General features: G+C 34.9%; 1 long non-coding RNA gene across 1 annotated transcript in view; it reads right to left on the bottom strand.

The window, feature by feature from the left end:
* The window catches only part of LOC130459191 (uncharacterized), a 26,888-nt gene extending 11,392 nt beyond the window's left edge, over positions 1–15,496 (bottom strand). The window contains exons 1-5 of the long non-coding RNA XR_008918408.1: positions 14,634–15,496; positions 14,302–14,382; positions 11,502–11,556; positions 7,557–7,614; positions 133–192 (exon numbers count right to left, since the gene is read on the bottom strand). This is a non-coding gene — a long non-coding RNA (uncharacterized lncRNA). The remainder of the gene's footprint in view (positions 1–132; positions 193–7,556; positions 7,615–11,501; positions 11,557–14,301; positions 14,383–14,633) is intronic.

The raw sequence follows: 15,496 nt of genomic DNA, 5'->3' as shown, positions 1-15,496 counted from the left end.
TAATAGATAGTGCAATTCACTAAACACGTATGTTAAAGATTACTCTTTGAATTTTAACTGTAAGGTTTGAATCTCACAACTTTAAAGAAGTGGAATCAAACAGCACTATGACACTTAGAAGTAGTTTTTTACCTTATTATGTCTCTGGTTGACTTGAGTGAGATTTCGACCCGTTAGAACATTGTCCCTTACCTGTCGAAAAAATTAATAAGTCGGAAGTTTTTGCAACCCAATTAAGTAGAGCCAGTCAGCCAGTAGTAGCTAGTGTAGTTCATTAAACACGTACATTAAAGATTATTTAATTAACTGAGAATTTAATGAAGTTGTGCAGTAATGGTATAGAGTAACCGACATAACAGAAATGTAAGACAAATATTCCAATAATGATCTCCAGGTTAGCTCAATAAGCTTGATTTTGAGCTAGTAATTGTGATCTCTCAATAAAATTAATCCTTAAACTAAGAGAAATTTATATGAAGTACTCCATATAAATTATTAATGAATCATAAAGGACAATAAAGAATCACATGAAATCAAATCTAAAGGCAAAGTACATGGGACCACATTATATATCATATTATTGTAAGGTGAAGTGTCTAATTCATATTTTCTTCTTATTGGGTATGTTACTCGAATTCTTCATTTTACTTAAGTACTGATGTCGATTTTCGACACTCGGATATGATTGTGACACTTCAAAACTTCATTTTTGACTAAAATTCAAGCCTAATCAGACACTTGTATAAGTATCCATATCCAAGTAAAATAGCATAAGTCATGTTATTCCGACCTTTCACTTTACCTCAAGTACTCATGTCGAATCCACGACACTCCGACATGGGTCTGGATAAGACACTCAGATACTTTATTTTCGACTTAAATCCTGAGATTTTTCACTATTTACCCAAATAGGACACTTGAACACGTACTCGTGTCCGGCACTAGTATCCGAGTCCAAATAACATAGAGCATAAGAGTATTACCAATGTGGTAACTATTAGAGAGTACTCCCTTTACCATTAATTGGGAATCATCCATGTGTAATTCATAAAGTTTTTCTGTTTTTAACATACAGAAATGTGCTTTGTCCAATCATTTAACAGTGTAAGAAGTAAAATATGGCCCCAAAATCAATGGCTATGAGCCAATCATTCAAGCACTCATATGACCATGTCATTCAAACACTCATATGATCATGTCCAATCATATGAATAATATGGGTTATGATTCAGATTTTCGTTTCACATTGGGTAAGAAGAAATAGAGAGAAGGATTAGGAACAAACTCCCTTATTTGAATAAAAGGTTGGGGAAAAGAATGAGAGCGAGACATTCATTTCCCTTCTATCTCGCTTTTAAAATATATCGTTAACACAATTTTCAAAACGGGACTAAGAAAATGAGAATGATGTAAATCTTATTGTGCTTCAGATGCTTTATTTTAGTTTTCTCTAGGGTTCAATGTAAAAAAGATATAAATATACGGAGTAGTCAATAATAATTATAATAAAACGCGTAGATTGATCTAAGGTTTTTTTTTTAATGTGAGAAGACAATAATATTGTTACGGGTGATATAGGAAAATAATCCTATCAATTACGGAGTTTTTATAATTGAGTAATATATATACTTCGTACTATAGAGTATTAAATATATGACAAGAAACACTAAAAAATATATATTTTGTAAACAAAAAAGAGAGAAAAATTTATTTTTAGTTTTCACTATTTGTAAATTATGATAGTGTTTCTTGTCTAAACATTAAACCTTAAGCATTTCCTTGTATTATTTGATTTTTTTTCTGTATAAGGAAGAACATGGAATGTGTCCAAAGAGTAACTTAGAAATAAAAGACACCCATTCTTGTACTCTGCTACTTCCATTTCCATCCACTCAAATTGCTACTTAGATTGAATAGAAAACCCACTCAATAATATCAATGTTGAATCTTTTTGGTAAGGCCATATCAATAATAGTAGCAAGCAAATGTAACAAGACATGCCCAACTCACATGGAAATCCTAATCATCCAAAAGAAAAATTCTCACATGGGAATTTACTATCACAAATAACACAAATTATTCCACAAATTGCTTTAAAAAATATAAGAATAAACATTAAGAATTTAACATGTTGAAGCAATGAGGTGTTGAACACATCCAAGACGCACCAGGGTGCATCTAACTCTACATGTGCACGAGAAAAGTATGAGAAGGACTAACAATGGACATAAAAAAGCCATTTGGTGCACGTACTAGCTCTGAGTGCACTAGGGTGCACCTAAGAATTTGAATTTCATATTCTGTTGGTTAGAAACAGAAATATCCTCGTCTTATTTATGTGGGTGAATTTCAAATTTCTTGGGAATTAAATTTTTAACTTACTTGGTTATTTGTTAGACATATATTCGTGTCTGACACGAGTACTTCACAGAAGTGAACTATTGAACATTAGCTTTACTACATTTTCATTAAGATTATTACCCCTATGTACAATAAGGATCTTCCAACAATAATTATGGAAGAGAATTTATGTGGGTTCAACAATCATTTATGACCTTAATGGCATAGTGAATAGATTAGACTTCCATTCAATTTTCGAGGAGATTTTCTGTGAAACTGAAAAAGGACTCGTCGTAGGCATGAGTTATTACATAAAAAAACGCCCTATATCATACATGATGGATATAAAGGGGGAATGTCAATGGATATGATATGCATTGAATGGAGCCATACTCATATTCATCACTCATTTGCTACTTCGTATTTTATTTTCACATAAACAATGTACGTATCAAAGGTGGAGCTGGACTTGATTATTGAGGAGATCGAAGAGGGATAGACTAGTATAAATCTATTTAATATTAACTTGTTAACCTTAAATAGGAAAATTTGGGACTTCGTGAGCGGTCATGGCATGCTTTGGCCAAAATAAAGCCTTGAATGTAGTTCGTACTACTATTAAGATCACCTATGTACTCCTTATACAATTAAGTCAAAAAAAATTGATTCTTATTTTCAAAAACAAATTTAGATTATAAATAAAGACACGTCATATTTTAAAAACAAAACTCGTACATCAGATTTTCAAACTCACTTCCAGACTCGATGTAGTATTTTATCACATTATCCAAAACTCGTAAATCAGACTCACCTTCAAACTCACCTTCAGACTTGTGATAAACTCACTCTAATAAACATCCAACCCACTCTATTTGGTAGTTTGTGTTAAAAGAAACAAAATCCACTTTGCCTAAGATCTTGTGCCAGATCTAACAATTGTCTAGCAATAAGAAATTGCTGGAAAGAGACAGAGACCATCTATAATGGCTTACTATTAGACAAAAAATCGCAGGAAATATAATTGAGATTTTGTTCATGTACAAAGTATGTGTGCAGAATCGATTAACACACTGTATAGGAGCAGTAGGACGGTAGGAGTGTATGACTTTTATCAGCTGACTTATGTTGAATTTGCATTACCATTCTAATTTTTTACTTATTTCAAATCAATATTCCATTTGTAAAGTTTCTGGCAAGGTCGCGGTTTTGATCTCTGAAACAACCTCTTTCTGAAAATAAGGGTAAGGTTGTGTACATTTGAACCTTCTCCCACACCCTGGGCAAAATAGCAAGAGCTTTGCGCACAGGTACAACCTCTTATTCCACTGGTAAGCTAAGAATTTGGCTTTTCAAATCATTTTAAAGCCTAAAAAGGCTTTAAGCCCTGTTCTATTTGACTTAATTTCAGTTCAGTTCAGTTCAATTCAGTTCAGCCAAAAAAAGTTCAGAAAAACAAGGCCTTAGTCAAGATTTCATCAGAAATATAAATCCACATAGAACGTGTATGTATGCTCTTGGACTCTTGGTTTCTGACTTCTGAGCAATGGGTTCTTAGCCTTATTCCCTTCGCTTTATTTCTAACTTACTTCGGGAAAAATAAGTTACATTTTAAGGAAGTTAAGTTAGTAAGAACAAGGACTATCCAAGTTCAATACTTCACAACTAAGGCTATGTTCCGTTCAAATAGATTGTAATAAGTTCATATCAAATATAAGTAAGGTTTAGAGAAAATAAGTTCGTATAAATAAAATTCAGGTAAAGAGAATGCACTGCTTCTCGGACAACAAAATTCTCTCCAAACATTTTTTCTAAACTGGCTAAAATAATTAAGTGAACTATAAAAATCTATAGTCTCTATAAATCAACACATAAAGAGTTTGGTGTCCACTTAAAATGTCTTTACTAAAAATGGGTGATCAGTGTTAACACGCTGGGCTCAATTTGGATTGGGCTAACTAATCCTCAGATCGGTAATCAGGCCCAGATTACAAAACTAGGCTCATTGTAAGAGGAATTTCCCTTTATACCCCTCCAAGGATGGGCCTTCTCCATACCTATTAAAAAAGACCATAGTTTCATGGTTGGCGTGACTAACATATCCAAGGCCCAGAAGGCAGGCATTCATGTCACTCACATTTGTCCTAGACCTGGTCAAAAGGCGGGCCGGGCCGAGATATAAAAAAACAGCTAGTATGTCGGTCCAGGCCAAGATTTGGTCGGCCTTTGTGCCCAAACCCGCTATGTCAGGCTTGAAATGTCGGTCTTTTGGGTTGGGACAAATTTATATCTACAAGTGTAGTTTTATGATGGCCAAAACCTATTTAAAGTTTTGAAATTTCGGGTCGGGTTGGGTCCAAAAATCAGCCCAAACACACAAAATTTCGGGTCGGGCTCATGTTGATCAAGTCTACATTTTTTCCCTACCCGAGCTAGAGTCCTAACTCCTCACATCCTAAGACAATGTCTACTACATAGTACTTCCTCCGTCATACAACTTTTTAGTCATACAACTTTTTTAGTTATGTTCTCCAATTCACGATTTCAAACATTAATATTTTCAATTATGGATAAAAAAAATTATAAAAAGTTGATATTTAAAAAATATTCATTAAAACGAATCTAATAAAACCCACATAACTATGTTTTTTCTTAAATATAAATCACAAAAGGAAATCAAATGAGCTTGAGTAAATAGTGTCAAAATAACATTATGTCAGACTGTCATCTAATAAGAAACAGAAGAAGTATATAGTTATATACTCTTGTATGTACAATGCACCTATGTTATTTAGATTCTTTATTTTACCTTACGTACTTGTGGTGATTCCTCAAGTCTCAACATGAGTACGCACATTGATCACTTCATTTTGGACCAAAAGCATTTAACAAAATAGCCGAGTCCAACACTTAGACACGTATTTGTGCCCGAAATGAGTTCCAAAGTACAAGTAACATAGCAATGTACTTAAACACACTGCAAAGTTTATACCAAGTATTTTTTATGGTAAATTATTGACTAATGCATATCATGAAATTACGAAGAAGCCCCCTTCTTGTTCCATAGCAAAACCTAAAATGGTAGTGAACAAACCCCATTTCACATTCAGAGTGATAAAGGTCTTCCTTAAACTAATATTTTCGACTCTTTTCTTTACAGGTTTTTAGAGAAGAAACTGCAAATATAACTCCACTTAATTCCAGAGTGATCAGATTAGAGTTTATTCCACTAGAGGATATTCAAGTAGCATGTTGATTTTTCAAGTAGCATGTCCCTCCTTTAAATTGTTATCATCTCCTTCATAACGAAATATCCTCTTTACATATTTTACATTATGTATGGTTGTTGGTAGAGTTTCACATAGTCCACTCAAAACAGACATGGGTGGTTCAACATCTCGTACATTATTTGATGGTCCTCTCATATTAGTCTGGTGCACAATCAAACACTTCGGAAACCCAATAAAGAGTAAGAGAATTCGGTCCACTTATAAGTCTAACAGAAGTTAGACTACAAATACTTGGGCAACCCGATAAAGAGGAAAAGAGTTAGGTCCACTTATCAGTCTAACAGAAGTTACCCTACAAACAGTTGGGCGACCCAATAAAGAGGAAGAGAGTTCGATTCACTTATCAGTCTAATAGAAGTTACACTACAAACACTTGGGCAACCCAATTAGGAGGAAGAAAGTTCGATCCACTTATAAATCTAACAGAAGTTACACTATAAACACGTGGGCAACCCAATAAGGAGGAAGAGGGTTCGATTCACTTAGAAGTCTAACAGAAGTTACACTACAAACACTTAGGCAACCCAATAAGGAGGAAGAGAGTTCGATCCACTTATAAGTCCAACAGAAGTTACACTACAAACACTTGGGCAATCCAGTAAGGGGGAAAAGAGTTTGGTCCACTTATAAATCTAACAAAAATTACACTAAAATCAATTGACAACAGTGTGACGTTTCCCTATCATCTAATGAAACCACGCTTTTCTTTAACCTAATAGGGGGGACGTTTTCACTATCATCTAATGAAACCACACTTTTTTTTTACACTTCAGAACAATTGAATTTGCACTTTTATATCCTAGGAGATCTCGAGACTATTTGGATGGAAGAATTTGGAGGGAAAGGAAATGTGACGAAACCAGTTTCCCTTGTTTGGAAATGGAGAAGGAAAGGAATCGATGAAGAATCGAAGGGATCTATTTCTTTTCCCTATGATAAACCGAATCATTTAAATGTTAACGCAAACAAAAGGTCTTGCGCGCACTAGGTGCACAATAAATTTATTGTACACCAAGATAACTTTTACCCATATTTTGTAACTTTAAAGTTTTGGTTAACTTTTATATTAGTAAAAAAAACGTTGATAGATAAACATTTTAAAGAGTTAAATGATTAATTTTATACATTATTAGTGATTTTGAAGAAATAAGTTTTATTAAAATGAAAAAATTTATCACTAAAAAATGGAAAACTTTTACATATATAAGCTTAACTTTTAAACATTTTGAGTTAACTTTTACTATGGTGTACAATATTTATTGTACAACCCTTATAAATAAGAATTTGTGTAACCCAAATCCCCGTCTACCCTCTCCTCGTCTTCGCTTTATTTAAGACCTTATCAAAAGGCAAGTCGGGCCAAGTCGAGCTTTAAAAGTCTGCCCATTATGTCGGGCCTGGCCAAGCTCCGGGTTGGTTTTGTGTACGCAATACCCGATATTTCGGGTCAAAATAGCGGCTTTTCAGGCCATTTTTGGGCCGGGACACATTTATAACTGAAAGTGTACTTTTATGTTGTCCACAACCCGCCAAAATTTTTAAAAAATCAGTCGGACTGGGCCGAACCTAGAAAAGAGACCTAAATATTCTGCCCAAAATCCACTAATTTCGGGTCGGGCCAACGGGCCAGGTCAATGTTGATCAGCTCTACCTTGTTTGTTTTTTATTTTTAGTTGATTCGAGTGAGGGAAGAAATCCAAACACAAGCAAAAACAACGAATTATAAAAGAACAAAAACAACTATGGAGGAACTCGGGTGATATCTTACCCCTATTTTGTCGTTTAGTGGGGTGATATATCTAATATGGGGCACGCCGCCCTCGGAGAAATTAGATGTGGTATGCCAAGTAGAACCCTCGCCTTCCCTTTATTATTGTTAAAAAACACATTGTACGATCATACTTCAGAAAGAGAAAGAAACAGACTTACCTACCACTTTGGGGAAAATGGTGGAAAATTGTCCACACTTTTGTATTTGGGGCATGATCTAATCAAGAAAACAAAAGAATCATTAACCTCAAATCAACCGTTCTAAATAAAAGAAGCAAATAAAAACAAATTGGGTTGGAGAAGGGGGTCCAAATTCCATCAAGGGGTCCACAAATCACTCAATTAAAATAAGTCAATCACATTATCATGTAAAGTGAGTGATTATGAATATCTAAACCACAATTAAGATATCAAGCTTAATTAGTACTCCTTAATCACTTTACTAAGCCAGGAGTACTAAGTGATCTTTCTGAAGTCGAAAAGACATGATTATCACATTCATGTTAATAAGCTTTGCAAGATATTTTCTCATAATAAGTTAGTGCAGGATCTAATAAGCTTCCCATGAAGAAACAGAAACAGGTGATTCTAAATCAATAGTGGTTATTGATGAATAGTACAAATCACATGGTAAAATCGTAAATATTAGACTTTCAAAATATACACTTAACTTCAATTTTTATTCATGTTAACAAGTTTTGAAGGATTTTTTCTCATGATTACAAAAAGAAACTTTGGCTAAAGGTGCGTTCTTTTTGCCTTAAAAAAAATAAGTTTTAGGTCTAATAAATTTAGATAAGTTAGGATCATATTCCACCAGGTACATAGGTTTTAATCAGGCCTTATAAGTTTCAATAAGATCTTACTACGTATGAGTTGACTCTCTTGTGTTTACTCCCTTGCAATCCGATTAGACCAGGTCCTATCAGGTCAATCACGTTTGATCATGTTTTTATCATGTCAATCGGATTTAATCGGTTCTAATAAATTTAGATGAGTTCAGTTCACATAAGTTCATGTTTCCTCCCACGAAAAAAACGCCTCTAACTCATAATATAAGAATGTTTACCACATGCTTAATGTCTAACTCATACTCCCTCCGTCCCATAATTATCTTCTTGTTTGATCAAAAACACGGATTTTAAGAAAGGTGGAATATAGTACATGAAAAAGTGGAATAAAGTACAAATGATAATTGAGTTGTATGGAAAAGTGGAATAAAGTACATGTGAAAGAGAATATAATACATGGGAAAAGTGGAATATAGTACATGGGTGGGTTTTCAATTCAATTTTAATTAATATAGTACATGAGAAAGTGAGGACCTTAGTAGCCAAAATTAGAAACAGGAAGATGATTTTGAGACGCTCGTTTAAGAAAGCAGGAAAATAATTTTGGGACGGAGGGAGTAATATAAGAACGTTAACTTTGCGTTCTATTCACCTGATTTTACTTATTTTTCCTGAACTTGTCTTATCTGAACTTAACTAAACTTATATGAACTTATTATAACTTATCAAAACTTATTTTAGTTATAAACTGTACTTGGTCAACCCTTATTTTTTATTTTTTCTGAACTTATTTTTCCTGAAATAAGTGGAAATAAGGTGAACAGAACAGGACCTTACATGTTACATGTTGCCCTCCACCATGGGACAAATATCATCCTAGACTTTTCTCGTTCTTGTGAGAATTAAAACTAAGGTTCTAGATTGGACATTTAGACAAAGTATTTAGTAAGGAAGATCCGATCCAAAAGCTAATTTATTTAAGAGCATCCGCAATTACGTATTCATGATGTTTAAATAAAGTTTTGCTTTCTGTCTCCCATATCCATATACTGTATATACATTTGTGAGTTGATTAACATAAAAAGTTTAAGTTCCTTTCATAGTGATTGATTATGATATTATTCAGAACAATATAGTAGCTGGAACCTACCTCAGGTGCATGCCCAACGAATCTACAAACTAGGAGTACATCATTTTTTTACATCTATTCCTTGTTAACTCTGCTTTTCTTTTTAAGTTAAGGGGAGTTCACTTTTTCGAATGAAATCTAAACTTATTTGAACAATTTAAACTTATTGAACAAATTACATGTACTCCGTACCAAACAACATCGGTGAAGTTAGGCCGAGGGGGACTAACCCGAGGGTGTTTGCCTGTTTGGTGGAGTTATGCTTTAACCAAACAAACTGTTAGTTGGATTGAGAGCTCTAAGGCAAAATGATCTCCCAAGTTGAGCCACTTCTCACAAATTTGTTAGGCATGATGATCTTGAACCCGGATTGCTGGCCCGTCTCGTAAACTTGGGGATTTTGGAAAGAATTTTAAGGCGTGTTTTTTAGGCCCGAGACATCCCGATTTTGAAAAAAAAAATCGGGTGGGTTTGAACAACTCAAACAACAATCTTAGTTATAGAATCTTAGAAGTCCGCTATTTTTGGCCCAAAATAGCAGATTTTGGTCACGGAAATTGTCTGAAGTTTGCCCAACCCGGCCGGACTTGATGGGCTTAATTTTTGGTTGCAAGCATAGTCTACCTTTTGATCAAGTCTAAAATTTGTACACCATATAATCAAACTTCGGTTCAACCTATGAATTGAATTTCCTTCATTGTGAAAGGGAAAAAATGCCATCAAAACCCTTATGCAAGAATTGTACGGATTACTACCATTCATTCTAAAAGGTTGTGTTAGACTATGTTACCTAAACTCTTCATTTTTCCTCAAATACCGTTATCGGATATTCGACACCTAGATATGGATAATTCGACACTTTAATCAGGCCAAAATCATACAATTTTTTCACAAAACAGTCGTAACACTTAAACACATGTCCGTGTCCAATATGAGTATCCAAGTCCGGATAACAAGAGCTAAAAGGAATTTCCCATGCGATACCACTACCCAAAAAAAAAAGTTATCCCTAACACTTCAAGCAAAATAATGTACATCGTGAGTACAATTTTAAGTGGCGTGGGAAGCCAAATGCCACTAAAGGCCAACGCCCTTGATTAGGACAGAAAGTGGGAAATGGTGGATGACAAGAAATAGTTGTGTTTCACACTTTCACTCCCTTAATTTCTCAGAAAACCAAAGTGCAAACTAAATTAATGGAAAGCAAATACCCTCTTAGTCACAAGATAATTTAAACATTTCCTTTGCTCACGAAAATATTTTTCACATTTTAGGAAAGAGAATATATAACCACTTTAATGAATTAGCTTTTGAAAAATTATTGTTCCGCTATATCTGTTGTGATTGTTTAGGGTGCGTTCTTTTCACTGATCTAAACAGAATTTATCTGGATTTATTGAAACTGATTAAACCTGATTGAACATGATCACAACTGATTGTATATTATTATTGCATCGTTTATTCGTATGCTCTCTTCCCTCGCAGTAAGGCGGTTAGTCGGTTATCCAAACTTTTAGGGGAAGAAGTTCCAGTTATTGCGAGGGGGTGGACCATTTTCCCTTCCACCCAACCAAATCCACCCCATTTCAATAATGCACTTCGTCTTGCCTTAGAGTTGCTCACATAAGTATAAATCTAAAGCATATGGTTATTGTTATTGGAACTGATTAAACCTGATTGACCTGATAGGACATGACCAAACCTGATTGTATATTATTATTGCATCGCTTATTCGTATGCTCTCTCCCATCGCAGTAAGGTGGTTAGTCAATTATCCAAATTTTAAGAGAAGAAGTTCCGGTTACTGCGAGGGGGTGGACCATTTCCCCTTCCACCCAACCAAATCCACCCCATTTCAATAAGGGTTCGTTCTTTCGCATATCAACTAAAAGACAAATAGCTAAAAGACAAAAAAGGAAGTACCATTTATGTAAAAAAAGTACCATTCTATAAAATAAAATAAAAAGTACCATTCTGTAAAAAAAGTACCATTTGTGTTTAGAAAAGTACCATTTAATTTTTTTTTTTATCCTTTTTCCTATTTTATCTTTTATTCTGATATGTATTTCCCCATACATATCTGATATATATTTGTACTTCCTCATTTCAATAATGCACTTCGTCTTGCCTTAGAGTTGCTCACATAAGTATAAATCCAAAGCTTACGGTTTGAATTGATCTTACCTTCCAGAATGTGAATGTAATAAATCCAGTGATAATTTTATTCAACAATCAGCACCTATCAAACCAAAAACGTCACAGAAAATCAGATATTAAATAATTGAATACTTTTATTCAAACATCACCTACATAAGCAAAAATTACAAGAAGATAAAAAAAAACATTATACATCGTACTTTGTAGTTTTGCACTGTATGTTGTAATTACTTGGTACTACGTATGTAATAGAAATGTCAGAAAGGTAACGTCAGAAAGGTGATCATTTGTGGGCTTGGGCGGGTAACAGGTCGGTCTTAAGCCTACTTTTTTGTCCACCCGTTAACAATGAAGAGATGGGCGTAACCCGCCCAATTATTTTATTGCTTTTTTCAAAAATCATTGTTCAAACCTGCTATTTAAGTGGGCCGAGTAAACCGGGCTTAGTGGGCCATCCGCCCATGAATAACTCTAATATACAAGAACCAAACAACAGAACATAACCCCAAGGTGGAGCAACAAAAACACACACACACCCTAAAACCCGACACGAAAAAAGCCCGGCCCGGCACGAGCACGTAAAAAGCACGGCCCGGCACGGGCATGAAGTCGTGGGCCGTGGGTCGGGTCTTGGCCTTAATTTTTTGGAAAAAGCACGACAAGGCACGGCACGACAAAGCACACTAAATTTAGTAGAATTAACCTTAGGCACAACGGGCCGACCCCGGCCCAACACGAAAGCTCGTGGTATTGGGCCGGGCCTGGGCCCTGTTTTCAACTTTTGGCCCGGCCCGACATGGCACCAAACAAAATGGGCCTGGTGTGGGCTCGGCCAGAAGCCCGGCCTGGCCATCTTTAAAAACCCCCCAGTTAGTTACTTCACATGTATACATCAAAACAGAAGGTGTACATCCAAACAGAAGCCAAAAACTAAACTAATTACAGCTAATTAGTATTCAAACCCGTGCTTATTAAACTATTACCAATATTAATGCCGTGTTAATTACTTTGATTAGTCGCTTACAGATGCGATTAAATGCAATCAGGGCCACATCCCTACGCCATTATCAGACTGTAACTATCGATTAAGTATAAATTAAAGTTCTGAATCTGATTGATTAACAAATATAACTATATTTTAACCAAAAACAAACGAATCAGAAACTAATCTAGTTATAAATTAATCATAGGCCAACATTGACAACCAAAAACAAACGAAGTAGTATTTTTTTTCTTAAAGGGTTCTCTTTCAGTGTCATTCAAGCGAAGTTAAATAGACTAGAAAACTTGAAATGGACACTTCAATTGACTAATAACTCATATTTTTTTACTGTTATTGATGTAATTTCACCTTTTAACACCACGAAAAAGGATTTTTTTTTTTTTATGAGTAAACATTTACGTAAGAATGTAACTTCATCCCCTGCAATTTATGAAAGATTAGGATACACAACAAGTCAACAATACACTCTGTAGTTTATTAGAAATATGCAGCTAAAGTTGATGAACTTTGACCTTGAAAAATCAAGTGTGAAGTTCATTTTTGGACGTATGTAGGGGGAATTTTTTAGCTTCGATTCACTAGGTGCATTTATAGATGGTTGTGGTCCGGGTTGGTTTCAGCGCGAGTCATGGGCCATGGGCTTAAACGGGTTGGGTCCAAGCCAAGGCCACTCTGCATCGTGTCAGGCCTGGCTAAAAAATTCAAAATAGGGCCCAGACCCACGGTTTGTGGGGCAGGGCGGGGCGGGCCGTCGCGACTCCTAATTTTACTAAATTTAGCATTTTTTCTCAAGTCGTGTCGTGCCTTGTCGAGCTTTTTCCAAAAAAATGCGGTCAAGGCACGGCCCGCGGCACACGACTTCGTGCTCGTACCGGACCCTGCTTTTTTGTGTCGGGCGGGTCAGACCTTGGGCCAATTCGGGTCGGACCTCGGGCCGACCTGACCCACGGCCATCTTTAGGTGCATTGAGCTAAACTCTATTTTCCCACTTTATTAACATATTTTTTGTGTGAATGAGCCACGGACAAACAACGGCAATTATAATTACAAATGGGGGAGGAGATATTCGAACCTTAGACATATCGTACACAAACCCTCAGTCTTAATCATTAGAGTAAGACCTCGTCGTTATTTTATTCACAATTAAACTTGATTACCAATTATAAAAACAAAAGTGGCCTTTCTAATTTTACTTGACCTTTCTTCATTAAGGAACAAGGAGTATTGAATTGGACAACAACAAAGGAAATACGGGGGACCCCAGACAACAGCAGTTTTCAGCATTAAAAACTTAGGAAAAATGAATGAGACTTTGATCAAATCTCTATTTACAGTAATGTTGAATAACAAGAAGATATAGCAACTCCAATAACAAGAAAAAAAGTCATTTATAAGTACTACGTTTTGTATGTTTTTTTCATATGTATGCGTAACATGTTTGAAAGTGTATACGAAATGGGACAGAGAGAATACGGAGTAGGAGCTCCGCCCAGTCAATCTCCATGATTGGCAAGCAAAACATAACAAGGGGTATTTTTGTAAATAAATTATCAAAATATACAATCTACATATTTAAATATACAATCTTTCTTTTATATTAAAATTATTTTCTTTTATTTTTATTTTTTAAAAGTATCAAATAGACTATACATTGCAATTTTTAAATTGTATGTTTTCATTATAATTACGAGAATGCCACTTGATATGTCAATCAAGGGGATTTTTTTAAAATTTCTCCACAGAGTAGCTCTTATTTCAACTAAGAAAGTAAGAAAGTAAGACTATTGTACTCCATACTTTAAAAGAATGGGCAAGTTAGCTTACCAATAAACACAAGGCCATGTTTGAAGGTCAACTCTTGCCAAGTCAACACTTTGTAGAGATCCAAATCTCATCCAGCTCAAGCTAAACATGATAGGCACAAACAAACATTACTACCTTTTCTTTATCCTATTTTATTATTAAGGAAAATATTACTACATTAGCCCATATTTCACTCATTAAATTAATTGATTTGTACACGTTCTATCTATATGTAGAAGTAGACAAGTAGTGGACAACATATAAACTACTCAAACTAAATTATAGGCTCATTCAAGAGATTGAGTATGATTGAGGATTCAATGATATAAACAAGTGTTGGAGTCTATACTCACAGTTTTTGTGCCTCTCTTTGCCAAAGCAGAAACTTTGTCAACTTCTTCTTGACTACGCTGCATGTCAACCCACCACAAATCACTCATCAAATATGTTACAACGGAAGCAAGAAAGATTATAAATAACGTAAATAAAGAACACAAATATTTAACGTGGTTCACTAACAATGTGTTAACGTTCACCGGCAGAGGAGGGGAAAGTTTTATTGATCTTGAGGAGTACATATTATAAAATACAAGTGTTAGGGGTGTTGCGGTAAGGGGCTTGACCGATTCAAGAAATATTCTAACAAAATATGTTACTCCGCATACTGAAAGAGGAAAGTCGAGAACTATTATCCATACAGCAACATCCAGGAATTTACAAGTATTAACGGACTACTTTCTTTGTTATTTAAATTTTATTAGATTTGTTTCAATATGTAATTTCAGCATATCAACCTTTCATAAACTTAACTCGTATATAAATAATTAAGGTAGTATTCAACTAGTCATGATTAAAAGTGTACATTGGAGCTTAGATTGTACACTATCAAAGCATAAAAAACAAAAATGGACGGAAAAAGTATTAATCTCTCTATAGTCTATACTCTATAGTCCATCTCAACTCATTAAATAATTGATAGGAGGACGGCAAGGGAATATGCCAAAGATGTTAATATTGCCTGCCGTGTCAAATGATCAAGACTGTTCTCCAACAAATAGGGAATAACACAGTCTCAAAAAAAAAAAAAAAATTTATGTTACTTGCACTATTCAATTTACCTCAACTACCCGTCGGTTCCTCAAATTTGGACATGGGTATGGACACCGGACACTTTATTTAAACCATAATCATGAAAAAATTGCACAAAATAGACGAG

The sequence above is a fragment of the Spinacia oleracea genome, chromosome 4, assembly GCF_020520425.1.
Source record: "Spinacia oleracea cultivar Varoflay chromosome 4, BTI_SOV_V1, whole genome shotgun sequence".
Classification (NCBI taxonomy): domain Eukaryota; kingdom Viridiplantae; phylum Streptophyta; class Magnoliopsida; order Caryophyllales; family Amaranthaceae; genus Spinacia; species Spinacia oleracea.
This window is presented reverse-complemented; position numbering and strand designations above follow the sequence as displayed.